Source organism: Micromys minutus (assembly GCF_963924665.1).
Source record: "Micromys minutus genome assembly, chromosome: 17".
NCBI classification, from domain to species: Eukaryota; Metazoa; Chordata; class Mammalia; order Rodentia; family Muridae; genus Micromys; species Micromys minutus.
This window is the reverse complement of record NC_137952.1, coordinates 6968696-6986683: the sequence shown is the minus strand read 5'-3', so window position 1 is coordinate 6986683 and position 17988 is coordinate 6968696.

Genomic DNA, 17988 nt, shown 5'->3' with positions numbered 1-17988 from the left:
AAACAACTGGCCTAGAATGTGGAAACATGAAGCACTTGTGAGATAAAGCAGTTTGTGTTTAATATCAAGTAAAAAGTCAATTGTCTTCAGGCATTGGATCTTTTTTGTGCATGAGGATAGAACACATGACCAAGCTAAGGCTTTGGTAGGGAAACTCAGAAATGATTTATTATCAAAAATATGGAGTTGAGTGGATACTAAACAAAAGCTCTGCCAGAGTAAGATTAAAATACAGAACACAAAACACTTAAAAATCCCCCAGGAAATCAACAATTCTAAATTATGTGTCCTATCACAAGGTAGGTGGACTGAGAGAGGTTATGAGCTGGCAACATTTGTAGTAAATAATAATACTAATATTAGTACTAATTATAGCAGCAGCAACAACAACAACAACAACAACAACAACAATAATAATAATAATAATAATAATAGAAGAAGAAGAAGAAGAAACAACAACAACAAGGGAAGAACAGAAAAGGAAGCCTATTGTGTTACACAGCTCTACCAAAGACTTCACGCCTTGAGCCCGACCACCTTTCTTGCTGGTATTCACTTCCCTTTCCTATGTAACTCACATACAGACACACACACATACACACACAAACACTCACACACTTGTAGGCTCTTTCAAATATACCACAATAAAACATGGGTCAGTATACACAGGTGTTCAAGAAACCATAATAAATAAAAAATATATCACACAGAATCTTTCTTGAGTGGTACATTTCCCATTAGGAGATATGAAAATTTAAGGTGTTACTCAATTATCTCAACTGAGATAATATGTTTCACCTCTAAGCTTAGTATTATGTCATAGATAAATAAATAATAACTATTGTTTTCATAGTAAAATGTCAATCATTTTGGTACAATGAGCACATATGAATTTAATTACTATCCTTTTAATTACCAGGTAGAATATTAATTATTCAAAATCAGTTAGATCTATGATTTACCCAATATCCCTAGTGAGGTATTTGAACACAATAATAGACCATTAGGCTGTAGTCCCTTGGGCAATTTTCTCTGCAAAAACTACATTCTAATAGAATAATCAAGCATTATTGAGGAGCTCGAGATGTACCTCAGTTGACACGAAGCATGTCTAGCATACGTGAATGTAGGATGATGTCATCATGCAGAAAGGCAAGTCTAGGATAAGGTGAAGCCTGTCATTGGATGAGATGAATGGTAAGTGGGGAAAACTCTAGGAAGGAAGGAGGAAGGGCAGAAGCAGCAGAATTGCGGGTGGAGAGAACAGGAGGAAGAGGTAAACTGGGAAGGAACTGGAAGCCAACTTGAAAGCAGAAGTAAATATTCTCTGTACATAAAGGCATGTTGTTAGGAGTATTTTGGTGTGTTCATTAATGAGGCAACTTAACTGTATGAAAAGGAAGTACACTGGCAGGATTGGGATGTATGAGTGTCAGGTGTGGTAACAACCTGACATGGGAAAGTGAGAGAAAACAGCGCACTGGGACAGTCCTTGGACTACCCAGGTCAGAAGCAGCCAGTGTGGGCGGGACAGACCACCTGGGTCAAAGGAAGCCAGAGTCTGGGAGTGTTGGGGAAGCAACATGGAGCTGCTGAAATAAAGATGTCCCACAGTGTCCTATGGCTCCCCAATGCCAGAACTGACCTGGGATAAAGGCTACCCCATTTTTGTTATTTATCTCAACAGGTGGCAAACCAACATGTTAGGCAGTAATCCCCTAAATTTAAGATTATTAACCTGAGAGATTGTTATTTTCTAGGTAGAAGGGGCCAGAGCAATGTTGAGTCATGTGATGTCTCAAGTTTGGGAACCTTAAACAAAAGAAACACAGAAGCAGCCTAGGTTTGCTGGCTGAGGGTACCCTGCTGTGATAAGTACTGACAGCTCAGAGAGTTAGAGATTAGAAACTTCTTCCTTCCTCAGCCATGGGTTCTCTACCCCAAACCTTGTCTTACTGGTGCACTCCTATAATCCTAGAAGTTAGAAGGTATAAACAGGAGAAGAACTTAAAGGTTGTGTTCAGGCATGTAGTAAGTTCAAGAGAAGCCAGTGATACATGAGACACTGTCTTAAATTTAAAAAGCCAACCACCAAAGGTAATCACTAATTATTGGGATATAGAAAAAGATATGTCCCATCTCACGCCCAAATTTAAAAAAAAAAATTAAAGTAAAATAAACAAAAGTAACTAAGCTAATTCATCCAGAACTAAGTACCCTTTTAGAATGCTAGCCTCTCAATGAAACACAGTTTTAGCATAAGTGAAGTAGTTGGGTTTTATTGTTGTTGTTTTGTTTGTTTGTTTTTCTGATAGGAAATTAAGATCATTTGTTCTGAAAACGTTTGCATTCTCTCAATTGTACCGTTTAAGTTTGACCATCAACAAATTATGGTAACCTTAAAATTAACCTCCTTCATTTAGTTACGTCTATGACACGTGAGAGCTTATAATTGATCAGAGACATCTTGTCACCTCAACTCATGTCACAGTCTTCAGTTGATGCTTGTTTGCTTTCAGTTCTGTTGGAAAGACTCTCCTGAAAAGCAACGTATAGGAATTGGGGCTTATTTAGCACCAATCAATAAATGTTCCAGAATCTTGCTTAGAGGCCAATAGAAGTCCTCTCTGAACCGAGGTTCCTTCTTCCTAGAAGAGCCAAGCTTGTCTTAAATTGGCAAAAACAAACAAAGGAAAACTAACTGGAGCATTTAGCAACTGATTATTATGCCAAATTCTCCCTTGTTCAAAAATATCCATAGCTTTCTTGTAGCTCAGATGCAAGACCCTAACTCATTTCACAGCTAAAGCTTTCACTATGAGATGGACCTACTTTCGATTGTTTAAAATTGTATTATACCCATCATGGCCTATAACTTAGACTTCACTTCTGCATTTCAACTTTACCAACTATAGCAATTCCGTGCCTTCCTGGAATCACTGCATTTTACCAAGAAAGTACATTATTTTCTATAATGGTATCATAAATTCCTGGAGGACCATACTGAGTTTGAATATCATATGTCTTTTTATGTCTAACATAGCACTACATAACTTTCTAATCAGTCTTTTATATCTATGTCACTAAAGCCACTGTTTGATAAGGCAATCTGAATAAGCACTTTTATGTTAAATAGAGTTATTATATTATACTAAAATATGTTGCTAGGAATAATCAGTTTTATGAAAATCATATTTAATAAGAAATATACCATTACTTAATAACAAGAGTAATGTAGGATAAAGGAGAAGACTGTTGAATGTTAGAGAAAGACAGGCATAGAGTAGTTAGATTAGATTATGGGCTTTGTATAGCATTGCTTATTTGAATAAATTAGAACAAGAAAGAAGAAGGAAAGACAGTTTGTGTCGAATTTTTGTTCTCATTTGTCACTAAATTCTGGATCCCTTTGGACACATGGAGAAATAAGTGCTAAGAGGCTCATTGATTCATGTCACAAATGTACCTTATATGCATGGGTATGGAAGGGACAAGTGTGACTGCATCTTAGGAATCTATGCTCATCTACTTACAGCAGAAAATACCACAGCCCCATTTCATATTTGAATTACTGTATCTCTTATCTCAACTCTTCCATTACTTTGTTTACTTCATTAAGAATCTTTAAGAAAGAGTCTCCACAAATACTTTACCAATACAAAAGATGTCCCAATCTGCATATCAAGATACACATTTATTCATGTATTCCTTTGAGAGGGTTAAATGTAGTCAATTTTGAAGCTCAAATAAGATTTAGTATAAAATCCCAATTCTAGACTAAGATTAATGCCAGTCCTTATCTAGCATCGGCACCCATGCATATCTGTAGGCCATTCTGGGTCTCAGATACAGAATAATTCTACATGTATTTACATTCTTCTCATTTGCTTATTCAGCAAGGTTTCTAAATGGATTCTGGCTGGTGCTTTAGTAAGAGAGTCAAAATAGACTTAATAGAGATCTCAGAATCAGGGCACAGATTCAAACACAAACATAGCTGTAGAGTAGGAATTACAAAATCATAGAGCAGACGGGTTCTTCTCCAGAGATTATGCCCAAAAGGAGATGAGGGAAGTATATAAATTATAGAAAAAAGAAAGGACAGAGATCATCAGATAGGAAGAAGGCTGGCTCATGAGTACAGAAACATAGAAGAGACAAGGTAAGGACAAAGCATTACTTCTACTGTGAGTGTTGAGAAAAGTTGGCTCCAATTACATCAGGTACAGCAAACCATTTTTAAGAATAAGTTTTTTTCACACTTATTGAAGAGCTTAATTACCATGTTTTGAGATGAGAAATGCTTCCACAGATTTTGTTTTAAAGGGCTTTCTTTATCTTCCTTGATTTAAGATAGTTTCATGGTTTTACAAATGTAAGGAAATGAAACCTATATCTAGTAAGATAAGAACAGTATTTATTTTAAAATGATACTGAGCCTGTAGAACTTAAGTATGAAAGATCCCTTTAAGATAGTCAGAATGTATGGCGAGTTTTATAATATGCTGCTTTTCCTCAAATAATTTTCATTCTGAGAATGTTTCCATTAGAAAGTATAAGATAGTATAAAATATGAGAGTCAGCCTTGTAGATTGGCTTCAACCTCTTAAGTCTCAGGTAAACTAATATTATTTTGGAAAGAGGAAATAAATTTAGAGAGTCTTAGAATCAAGATCATGCAACTAATAGTAATGGTACCCTGACATAATCTCAGTAACAACTCTTTCTGAGGATTATATAGAAGCCTAGTATTACTGAGTTAGCCAAAACCTATAATATAATATTGTTCAAGCACAGAGCATGGTAACCAATACACAACCCAAGAACAGCTGCAAAAAGACTATTTTCTTGTCTTCTCAATCTCCTCTTACAGGTAATTTGCCAGATACTTGAAAAAAGAGAAACTTGCAAGGAGAAGATAAACAGTCCCAGCTGGGCTGGAGGGAGGGCTTGGTCATAAAAGATCATGTTCACAACAAAAACAATTGGAGTGAACTGGTCATAATTTGTTCTATGCCCCAATTTTTATCTTTTTGTTATATTATAATAATATTATAAAATACTGATGCCAAACATTCACCAAAATTTATATCATCTTGGCCTTCAGCCTTCAATTCCAAAGATTCTCATGCCCTGTACAGCATTCCTTAAATTATCAATTTGATATACTTTATCTTGTTATTTTGTCCTTTTAGAACTCTTGTCCTAAAACTCAAAATCCCAGTTTTTCATAAATAGATAAGCTTGAATCAACAACATACAATTCCTAGAATCTTCATAACTGAGGGTTGGCTTTTTTTCCTAGTTTTCCTCTTTCACCAAATTTTCATCTCTTCTCAATCAAAAGTGGTTGCTGCTGTGACATAGCCAGGGAAAGAAACTTTCACACTAAGCAACTGAGTAGGAGTTGGGTGGGCATGCACATAGATTTATGTGATGCAAGCTCATGTGTACATATGTGGAGAAAGAGAGGAATAGGAGGAGGTGGAAAGAGGTAGGTGGGGTGAGGCGGGGGAAGCTCTGTCCATTGATCCTGATTAAATTTCACCCATGGACTTTAAAAACAGAATCATTACACTGACTTCTACTTGCTTGACTCAGTCTTAAACGTTTAACGTGGTACATGGAAATTCTTACCATGCATTATACTTAAGTTTCCAAACTGATTTAAAAATACGGTTGTATGAAGTTTTTCCTTCTTTCTTCGGTTCTCCTAACTTTGTCTATTTACATATTCATTCCTAGAGAAGAGGAAGAAGGGGGGGAAAGCTCCACATTATTTTTGTGATGACAGACAACCATTTAAGGAAAAAAAAAAAGAAAACCTTTTCATCTATCTGAAGAGTTGATGATTTCTCATTTTATCTTAAAAGCAATGGAGGACATTATTTCCTGAACAATGAAGTCATGGCTCTTATTCAAGGACTCCACCTGTGATCTGTTGTCCTCTCTCACAAAGGGTCATTAATGCCCACAAGATGCTCATGGACATATGGACAGATATGAGTCGGATCCAAATAAAGTGCTCAAGTCTTCACGTTGAATGATACTTGCATTATGTATTAGTCATGAGGGATAGAGGAAAATACATTTTATAGAAAGTGATGCTTTTAATACAGTTACTTGTTCACCATAGCTATATAGACTCAAAATTAACTTGAGGGAGGAGCAAAAAGTGGGAAAGAGAGTTAACAGACAACAAAAGCAACTTCACATGGTTCAAAGGACAGCACATCATTTTACCTATCTCTTGCCTTTAACTATAGTAGCAGTTCAGATAAAGATGAAGATGAATAAGCAAAGAATATTAGTTAAGGAATCAGATGTGTGAATTAGAAAGATTTCTGCTAATAATCTGAGCTCTTACACTTAGAAGTCTTCGATTTGTAGAAATATTTGGTCTTTTGAGATAATCGGTATCTGGGCTTACTCTGGAAACCATTGGAGGGAGCTGGCCAATCACGATGACACCTAAGCAGATTTCCTCAGAGGGCATCAGCTTGATTACAACACAAGGGTCTCCAGAGTGGCCTGTGTTCTCCTAAGGAGGTGGTTTGTATGAAGAATAGCTGACTCATAAGTGTATTTCTGCTCACATCAGTTTCTCATTCTCTAATCATGAAAGCATCACTGAATGACAAAGAAATGTCATCAATTAGAGGGAAAGCTAGGCAGGAAGAGGGATTCTCTTCCTGCACCCTACAAAATTTTCTACCATTTATAGCTCACATAACCTTTGTGGGTCTTGTTTCTCTATATTCAGTATAGATGTATGTGCCTGGGAAAAATGTAAACACACAAAAGTTTTAAAACTTTAGAGGCTTTAATTTCCCAAGAGGGAAGAGACCTCTTTAAGATCCCAATAAACAAGAGATTTTGGTAAATGACTCTAGGTCCTGCATTATGATCAATTCCTAATACCAGTGATGGGTCCATCCTGGTATAATCTAAAGCTAGCCTGCAGGGAGATGTTGCTGAAGCAACATCTAAAAGCAATAGTCAGAGCTTTGTCATTTAAGAAGAAAAAAAAAAGGAATTTTATTGCTTTTCTAGAACACTTCTAGAGCCTAGAAGCTCCTGGAGCAAAATATGGGAGCTGGCCTAGTTATCTGTCCTTAAAAAGGATAAATTTCTATAGCACAATTTGCATTTATTGTACAAAATTTAAATTTGTGTACTTTCCCATCCTTATTTACAAGTCATTATAAGAAATTATACCATTTATATGTACCTATTCCTCAGTGAATGCTCTAAGGAAACCTTAGCCACTATAATATATGAAATTTCCCAACTGAATAAGCAAGCCAAATATAGACTCTATTGGCAAATTCTGTCATCTCTTTGCAACAAGGCATTGTTATTTGTGGCTCTCTTTAAAGACTGGAGTTTACCCATGTTCAATTTCAGCCAGTTGAAATGGTATGAATATGTTGTGAAGTTAGTACTGGTGAGTCTATTAGTATTAATATACAATTAGCCATGCTGTATAGTATAAATGAATATGCCAGACATTATCTGGAAAGCCTTTTAAGAATGGAATAAATATTCTATTAACCTTCTCACAAGGGGACTCTTAACAGTGTAGGACAGATGCTGTTGATAGTCATTCTTTCTTCTTCCATTCTGGCCCAGGCAAAGGGGAGATGATGTTTTATTGAGTTGAACTAGTTCAATAGTGCTTGGTTTCCCCGTGTGATAGTTTGTTATCAGAAGTGCAAGGTTACTTTTATTAGTGAAATTGCCAGATATTTTACCTATTCTTGATTAATAGAACTGCAAAGAGAAGAAACGTAAATCCTTAATATCCAAAACCAGAAAAGGAGGAAGTTACTGGGCCATTAAAGAAAAGCCACATAGGAGTAAAAATGAATGGATTAAAAATAATGAGCAAGTATCTCACTTAGAAGTGGAGCTGGGTGATACTTCAGAGGAAGTTTTCTCACTGAATGGGCTGGCATTTCACTCCACAACTTTTGGAAGTGCTGATGGGATGTCACTCAACAAAGGGAGTAGAATTCTTAGTGAACTATCTGCCTCTCCATTCTAAATATGTATTTTAATTCTAATTAAATTCCAACTTGATTAGATTTTTAAGTTAAATTTGAGCGAGTACCAAACAGACATCCTTTGTCTCTGTTCCTTCCACGTGGGTTTTCTAGAGAGCACTGGGAGTTTGTCATTCAGCCTTAATATTCTCCTGTCTCTCAGCTTGGCTATAACATAGGCAAGACTCTGATTTTTGGCCCCCTAAATTTTCTTTACTTAAAATATTTACTTTAGAAACTCTTTAATTATAAATTCTTCATCTGCTCTTCTGGCATGTAGAACTTTTTACAAGTATCTTGCCAACTTCTTAACATTTTCAAAAGACCTGGGAGCCTTCTCTGAATTGTAACTAATCAAGTCGAAAGCTCCATATGTCTTAGCTTCTGTGTGACAGGGGGAACTGATCTTCCCTCAAGTGGCCTTCTCTATGTCATTAGGCTAGCTATCTTCAAGGTAGGAGAAGGATGCCTTGGAAAGCACAGCCATCCTCTAAATATTTGCCATGCATTTTTCATGATCTCACTCCAACCATTAGACAATTTTTAGTCTTGCTTCTGTGAAAGAATTTTATCTTTAGTGGTGACTTCTGTCTCTTACTGCAAAAAAAAAAATTGAATAAAAATATCTTTCCTGCTTACAGCAATATTTTCATTTTGATATATGCCCGTCACAGAGGCTTAAAGCTCTCTGATGTTCATAGATGCCAAAATTCACACATTCATGTAACCACTCCATCCATGATTAATCCCAGTCTTCCTCATACTAAGAAAGAAATGAATTTCACTAAAAATTTTAGTCAATTTCTTTTACTCCGTTTGAGTCTACACAGACAAGGCCTAATTTTTATACTTTCTTTAACTATCCAAAGTAAACTTCTATTTAAATTAAACCTTCTCAGTGTTTGTGTTGCCTATAAAATAAAATTTCTAAAGAGGTAGCCGAATAGAACTACTTCCAGGTACTCAAGAAGCATTGAAGGATTTGTTGTTGTTCTTGTTCTCTCTGTCTCTCTGTCTCTGTCTCTCTCTGTCTCTGTCTCTCTCTGTCTCTCTCTCTCTCTCTCTCTCTCTCTCTCTCTCTCTCTCTCTCTCTCCTTCTCTCCCTCCCTCCCTTCCTCCCTTTCCCTGTCCATCTCTTCCTCGCCCTTTCTATCCCTTCCTTCCTTCCTCTCCCTCCCTCTTTCTCTCTCTGTCTTTGTTTTTCTCTCTTGCTTTTTTTTGCTGCACAAGGAATATAAAAGGTTATAACATAAGAATATGAAATGTCACACACAGATCAGAAGTCACAAGAATAAATTACAAATATATCCATGTTTGTTTTTGTAATGTTTTCTTAATCTCATAAATAAAATCATTCTTCATAAGGTTTCAATAGCCCAAGGCAAAGATCGCAAAATTCTTTGATAGTTTCATCTCCCAAACATCACCAAGAAAAGATGTTAGACGTTTATTTAGGGCTGACTGAAAAGGACAACAGCTGGCAAGCCTTTTTGTGACTGTGATCAAATCATGGCAGGAGATCAGCAACCGCTCTGACTTACTCCACATTGTGTAAAACAGTGATTATTTGTGAGACTCTGTCTTGCTCTTAGAGAATTTTTTGCAATTATATTCTAATTCCATCCAGAGGACAGGGGATGGATTCAAAAATAGTACCTTCAATACAGCACCAATGCAGCACAGATTAAAAAATGAAGAATTCCTATGAGTAACAAAGATAACAACCTATTAATTTATGAAATGTACTGGAACCATGAAGGGACACTATACCAAGGGAGGGGTGAAATCTCTTCCTCTGACCTCATAAAAATAGAAAGCACAGCTCTTGCTCTCTTGCTCTCTTGGCCTCTTGTTCTCTTGCTCTCCCTCCCCTTTATCCCTCCTCTCCTATTTCCTTTCCCTCATCTCTCTCCACATGCTCATAGTCCTCTGCATCTCTTCTCCTCTACTCCTCTCTCTCTGCCTCTACTACCCTCTTAACTCCCGCTCCCATGACCTGAATAAATGCTAATCTATATAAAAAAAAAAGAAAAAGAACAAAAAAAAAGTACAAGCCTTTGTGATTGTGATGGCACCTGCCCACGCAAAATCTGATGTGATTTGTACATCGAAGACTGACAGAGACATCTTATTGTTTCCTAAGCTTCATCTAGGCTTAGAACCAGCTGCTAATATACTTAACTATGGACTGCTTATCTTCCTACGGGAACATCTGAGTTTGCCTTTCCTTCATTGTTCTATTCCTTCCTCTTGACCTGGGCAAACAGTTTCATCTCTATAGCTGAACATATATCTATAGCTTCACTCTCAAACCTGTGAACTACAAAGGCTGAGTAAAAACATCAGCTTTTCCCTTAGAGTTTATTTTTATTTAGGGTCTGTTTTCAATGTAGTGATGCCTGCATCCCTTTAGTGTCTCATGGTTAAGTTTTCAGGCCCCTTTCTGATATTTGTGACGTTTTTGTTGGTTTCATTGTTTGTTTTCCACTTATGAATTTTGTTGTGCAAAAACCACAATGCATTCACCTATGTGGCTAACATAGTGTATTAATGAATCTTGAAGAAACTATCCACAGTCCTCCTACTTTTTACCACTTAACACTTCCTTGTTTTGGTTTTAGAGATTTTTATACTCTGGATGATCTTTGGGAGTTCATAAGTTACTCAGGTGATTAGCCAATTAGTTTGATTAAATAGATTTTACATCCATAAAAATACTATCAATTAAAAATGTATTAGTGGTGGACTCAGAAGGGCACACATGGATTGAGGACTAGAAATCTCAAGGTATGTTACCTTTTCTTTAAATAAAATTTTATAGATACATAAAGCATCCTATATTTGCTTAGATCCAGTCATTAGTTTGATATCCTTTTCATTCAGTATTGAACACCATTTTATTTGTATGTTTAATATGGAATAAGCCTTCAACATACTTTTACTGTATTATGATTATACCTTCTGCTTTCTCCATAAGGGCAAAGTTATCTATCTTATAGGTCATAGTGCTCAATATAGTACCTAGTCATTATTTTGTTAATTAATCATACTATATTTCAATAAATATATTCAAAAACATAAAACAGAGATTAAGTAGGGCAATTATTCCAACTGTCATATAAAACTAAGGGTGGGAGTAATATTTATTGACACTTTACAGGGAGGTTAAATGATTATTTAGTGCATACTATTAGAGGCCTATACTCCTAAGTAATGAGTGCATATATAGCCAGGATATATTTGGGTGTGTATTTAGGACTGCAGTCTCTGAGTATGTGTGTGTTGGAGATATGTGTGAATTCCAGATATCTGAGAAAACTTACAAAGAGGAACCTAAAGTTTTCTATGTGCATATGTGTTTACATTTGTGAGAAAGTCAAGTTGATCTCACTCTGTTTAGGTTAGGTTAAACATGCATAATTATTTTATTTGGATTTGAAAAGAATGACTTCTCCATGACAGACATGAGGAAGAAACACAAGTCTGGGGAGGAGGTACTTTCCATTATTCACCAAGAAATTAAGAGATAAGAAAGTAGACAGAAAGTATCCTTGGGGCAACAGTGATGGTGGACTTCCATCCACTAGTTTACTCTGTCCTTTAAACCCCAATGTGTTCAATTCAAGATGAAAAAGCAATTTTCACAAATCAGTTATCTGTTGTGAAAGCCTTAGCCAATCATATATTTAGATATGTACAAAACCTTCTACATATCTAAAATGGCTTCTTTTCTTCCACCTTAATTTTGCAGGAAATGCATTTGGCAGGGGTAAAAGTGAGAAATTCAGATGAGGAAGTATCATTAAAGCTACTTCCCTAGGCCATAGGAAATTGTGAATCTGATGCAATTGTGCATAAAAAGCAATACATTAGGTTTTTAAAAAGAGGAGAGCCAAAAGATTTCTCAAGAGCTATTTTTGAAATTATTGTAACATCTTTAATGCCCTGAAAATATCAACTTTAAAACTTTAGGATAGTCCATTAGTCATGCTGAACAAAATCAAGGATGACTGTCAGCTGAGCATAAGTCTATGGATCTGTTCAGGCTCTGCTACCCTTGGTCTACTGGTGAGTCATCGGATGCTCCAATGCAACTTGATTCAAATTCATTCCAAGAGATAAAATTTTTTAAAGTGGTTAAGTTAAACTTAAGGGCTATTTTAACGCTAACATTTCATTCATTTGTATAAAAACCTCTTCTTCATAGGGCAAAGAGTAGCCTCATCCCTATGAATAATGCTTGAGAAGAGAGTCAGGTTTCACACCTTCTTGACCTACCTGTCTGTTTGTTAACACTGGTAGTGTATTAATTAATTCTCTAGAAGAACAAGGTTAGTAGACTGTGTGTGTGTGTGTGTGTGTGTGTGCCTGTGTGTAAAACATATACATTTATTCTATCAATTATGGGTATAATACATATACACATACACACAAACAACACACAGAGTTCCTAGAGTGCCCTTTAGGCTATGGTCCACTCAGTCCAACAATGAATGTCTATCAATACATAGCAGTTGCTCAGACCATAAGGCTGGAAGTCTCAGCTAGTTTTCACCCAACGAAAAAGCTTTATCACTGATGAAAGAATAAACTTGCCAGAGACTGAGGGAGAGCACCAAAGAGCAGCATGCTTCCCCGTCCTTGTCACTTATGAAAGCTGCTATGAGAAGGAGTGCTTAAGATGGACAATGCGTTTTCAGAATTTATTCAATCTCAGCTTCACATAGGCTTCCCGCTTCAAATGATTCAACTAAGAATCCCTCAAAGGTGTATCCAGAAGCTTCTGTTTTTAGTTAATTTCAGATGTAGTCCATTTGAGAACCAAGAATAGCACCAGAGATGGGTAATGTGGAAATCACAAGTAGGTATTGTGGAAACTGAATCTATTGTTCCACATCAGCCTAGGTTTTTTTCTTGAGAAGTTTTCTAGGATGTCTCTAGATTTTCCCTCATAGTGTGATAAAACTTTCAGAAATAACATCAAATCAAGAAAACACATATATTCAAAGGACACATTAAACTTAAATGTACTCATATCATGAGTGAACTTAGCAAATATAAACCAGTTGAATATAAACATAAAACACCACAAAAGTATGAAAGATAAAGGAATGCTAAACTACACTGCAAATAAAAACTTTTTTTTTCTTTTTCAGTAAAAAGAGAAAAGACCACTGAGATGGTACTGAGAATCTACACAGGAGCAGAAGAAATCTCAAAGTCAATGAATCAACCCAGAATCAACTGCCCAAATTAGATATGTAGCAAGTCATAACTATGATTTCATTTACTGCCTTTTCGAGCCATTATGAAGTGGAGAAGAAGAGGATTTTGAAATAAAAGCCTATGAGTTTCTATTGTGCATTAGTGTTCCTTTTCTTCTCTCATATTTTCCAGTGGAAATTTCAGCCACTTTGTTTTCAAAATGTTGATATTTTATTCAAATTTGCCTGAGTCATCTCCAGAAGTCTGCCCTAATATGTACTTTATAAACATATTAGCTTCTTGAGATCAAGTCTTTTCTTGATCTCTGTGGAAGATCCTCAATAATGGTTCAGCAGCAAAAGCTTATGACTTCACTAGATACAAATGTTCTTTATGTGATAAATAGATGGACTCATCTGTCAACTTTTGTGTATATATGTGTATGAGGGTATGAATTTGAATGTGTGTGTGTGTGTGAGTATGTGTGTGTGAGTGGATGTTTGTGTGAGTGTGTGTGTGTGTGTGTGTGTGTGTGTGAGTGTGTGTGTGTGAGTGTGTGTGTGTGTGTGTATGTGTGGTGTTTCTGAAAATCAGTAAAACATTTACTAGCACACCCTCACACCCTCACGATAACCCCTAAGACTTTCAGAGAAGGTACTATAGAGTCTCATTCCAACAGTCTGCAGAAGAAATGCAAAGATGAAATAATGATATCCTGTATGCCAAGGATGCTTACAGTCCAGTGATGATCTCCTGGTATAAATGAATGCATATGCTTTTCATTTTATATAAACCTATGATAGTCTAAGGTTTAAATTTTGCCAAAAATAACTATTTTATGGTTGTATGTTCTATTGTCAATTAGAAGATGAATAAAATTTATGTGAAATGCTTTAAAGTACATAAAGCACAGAGAATGGTAAATAATAAGTCCATGTAAACATATATTTAACAATAACTTCTGATAAATATCATGTATCCCTGCAAATAATAATTTTTGGAAGGATTACATAATCAAAACACAATTTATATGCATATTCTATTTTCTTTATGCTGTGAGCATTATCCTCATCTTTAATGGGGTATTTTTTTTTCACCCAAAACAAAATATTTTTAAACTGACTGTGTGCCAGGTCCTTTGCTAGGTATCGGAGTTTCCAGAACAAATAAACTTTGCATTTGACAACTTAAGAACTTCTATTCTTGTGGGAAATAAAAGGAGAAGCATAAAATCCTAACAATACACAGAGATGCCAGTGATGACAGAAGTAGAGAGCTGAACGTGGACAGAAGTAATTAACTCTCAGAGAAAAAGCTAGGGAGACCTTTATGAAGGCAATGCCACAGAGTAATAATAGCACTTTGTGAAGCAGGGGAGGAAAAGGCATGCTAGACAGAAATATACAAACAATTATGCAACACACACACACACACACACACACTCTCTCTCTCTCTCTCTCTCTCTCTCTCTCTCTCTCTCTTTCTCTCTCTCTCTCTCTCTCTCTCACACACACACACACACACACACTCGCACACACACACACTCACAGACACACACACTCTCACACACACACACACACACTCACACACACACACTCTCTCTCACACACACATACTCACATACACACACTCTCTCTCTCTCTCACACACACACACACACACTCACACGCTCACACACACACACACACACACACACACACACAGCACAGAATCCTTCAGGATGATATGTTAGGGTAGAAGAATGAATGCAATGAGAAGTCTTAAAATAACTGTCCTGAAGGAACACAAATGTAACAGCTCAGCTACAGTTATCAAGGCCAGTTTTGTATAAGGACATTTTATTACAGAGAAGGAAACACACTTACAAATAAATGAAGGTTCCTGGAAGACAGAGGCACAAGGTTGAAGACTTTTAAACTTTCTGAGCTGACTGAAAGTCTCTAGAGAGTAAATAGTTCAAGCTCAGCATAGGAAAAGATTCCCTATTCCCGTTTTTATTTTCTAGGCCTAATGAAGTAAGCTTCGCAGAAACAGTCAATCAATCAACAATGGGAGAACTGGAGAAGAGAAAAGTAAACAGCAAAAGTAAAACCAGACGTCTCTCTTTTCTCTTGGGCTTGGGCAATTACAGTGTGCTCACTCACTGTGAGGGGTGCTGGTGTCACCCTTCCTCTCACTCTGTACGTGTCTCTGATGCCTCATCTCCTACAAATCTTATTTGTCATCCATCACTTCCAGTTCCCTTGCCCTAGTTGACCCTCTGGAGCTCTAAATGATAAGCTGCTTCGAGCACATTTTCACCCAAAGGCATGGGCATGCTGGCTTTCTCAACAGAGATGCTCACCCCATCACCCTACTTAAAGAGCAGTTCACATTATCCAGCACCTTCTTGTCCCTAACGGCTTTATTAACTGCAGTCTAAATGATGCTACTGATTTATCATCTCTGCTGCCCCATCAAACACCTGAGCCCCAGACCAACTTTCACTTCATTTTGCTCACTCTTGTTCCCAACACCTGACTTAGTATCTGGAATGCAGGAGAAAAGAGGTATAATAGGCAGAAGCTGAAGGAAAGTGTGAGTTTGTGAGTTGATTTCTGTCTGTGTTTTGATGAGACTGTTTTTTAGTCTTAAAAGACAGTGTTGTGAATCAATAAACTTAAGCCAAACCCTCCAAAAAATTCACTAATTGTGAACTGATTTCAAAGGATAGGGAAGAGCACTACATGGAAAACAACATTAACAATTCAATATTAATGGAAAATACTACCTTCTAAATTAACAATTCATTTGGAACATGATTTTTATCTATTTAGTAACATTTTCCCTTTTCTTGCATAAAAATTTAATTTTAGTTTTGGACTAGAATGAGCCTGAAATGAAGGGTAATCTCTTCCATAAAGGAAGAGTCATAAGAGTCGGAATGAGATATGTCTGCATGCCCTGTAGAGATCCAACAATAATGTACCACCAAATAAGCTATGTTGAACTAGAGGTGTTGAAAGGAAGCCCCTTCCACACCCTTTTACTTGCTGTTTCCTGTAATGTGCACACAGTGGGCTGAGACTCTGGAAGCACTGTAATTTTAATTACAAAGCTGAGCCATTTCTGCTAGAATGTTAAAACAAGAAGTCTTCATTTTAGAAAGGGAGCCTGTGAACTCCGTATGATTTCTGGGCTTTTCTGTGAGACACTAGGACAATTTTCTGACAATTCCACTGTGGTGCTTTGAATGGCAATGGGCCGAACAGCATCTTATATTTGATTGTTGGTTCCCAGATGGTAAAACTATGTGCAAAATATTGGGTAATGTGGCATTGTTGGAGGAGTAGTGACACTAAGAACAGACTCTGATGTCTTAAAAAGACTGCCTGACCCCTCTACACACACACACACACACTCACACACACACACACACACACACACAAACACACTCCCACTTTCCCATTTCCCTCACCATACCTCCTGCTTGGGAATCACAAGGTAAGCTCTCAGATAATCCTTCAGTACCATACCTGCTTTCTTCTATGATACCCACCATGATGATGGATATCACTCTTAGAAATTGTAATTCCCCAATCAATTCTTCTATGAGTTGCCTTGGTCATGATATCTTATCATAGTGAAAGAAAAGTGACTAAGTCAGCCAGTGTTGTTATATTTTTGTTTTTGAAATATAATCTAAGATTCTTACTTCAAATGAATATCTTAGAATACACCAGCAGTCAAGTTTACTTTCCCATTTGTGTGATTTCTTGACTGGGACATAAATGTGAATGCCATGATTACTAACTCAACTTGGAAGTGACTCAGATGTAAAGAAGGGCTACTGTCGCAGTACTGTTTTTATCACCATTGTTGACACATACACCACCTGCTTACTGAGGACATCTGTTCATTTTCATGATTTCACTAAGTCTTACATAAATATTAATTAAGCACAATAGCTCTGGAAACAAACTAAATGTTTGTTGTTGAGGATTAAGAGCAAAGAACTCTGAGTAATTACATGTTTCTTTCAAACTTTTCATGGTTTATAAAAGCAGACAGCTTTTAAGTACCCAGGCATGATAAACAGGGGGACACAGGAAAATAAACATGTGTGTGTGTGTGTGTGTGTGTGTCTGTGTGTGTGTGTGTCTGTGTGTGTGTGTGTCTGTGTGTGTGTCTGTGTGTGTGTGTGTCTGTGTGTGTGTCTGTGTGTGTAAGTGTCTGTGTGTGTGTGTGTGTGTGTGTGCTTTCTTAAGGTACTCTCAAAACCTTGAACGCTGGGGATTATAAATGAATTGAGGTACCTCTTTCAGTCTGTTAAAATGAGAGATTTTGAATTTACAACTAGTGAAAAGATTAGTAAACTAGTTGGGTAGTCTACTTCCTTAGCTATAATCACTGGGGATGGTATTTTATAAAACTTATATATGTAATCTCCACAATCCTAAGAGGTCAATATTAATAGTAATTCTTATTTTTTTAAATATGAAGAAGCTACTGTGCAGAAATCCTAAGTAAATTGACCAGAGTCCTAAGATCAGCAAATGGTGGAGTCAAAATTGGAAACCAAGCAAGTACATTTTAGAGTTCTTTTGCTGAGACATCAATCTGGTTAGGAGATGCTTCAAAATGGTTGGGAGGAAACAATGTGAGACATTTTATACAAATAGAAAAAAAATCCAGAAGTGAAGTTAGAGGATAATAGATGGGACTGAAACACAGAGGTTGAGGGTAAGCATCTTGCCAC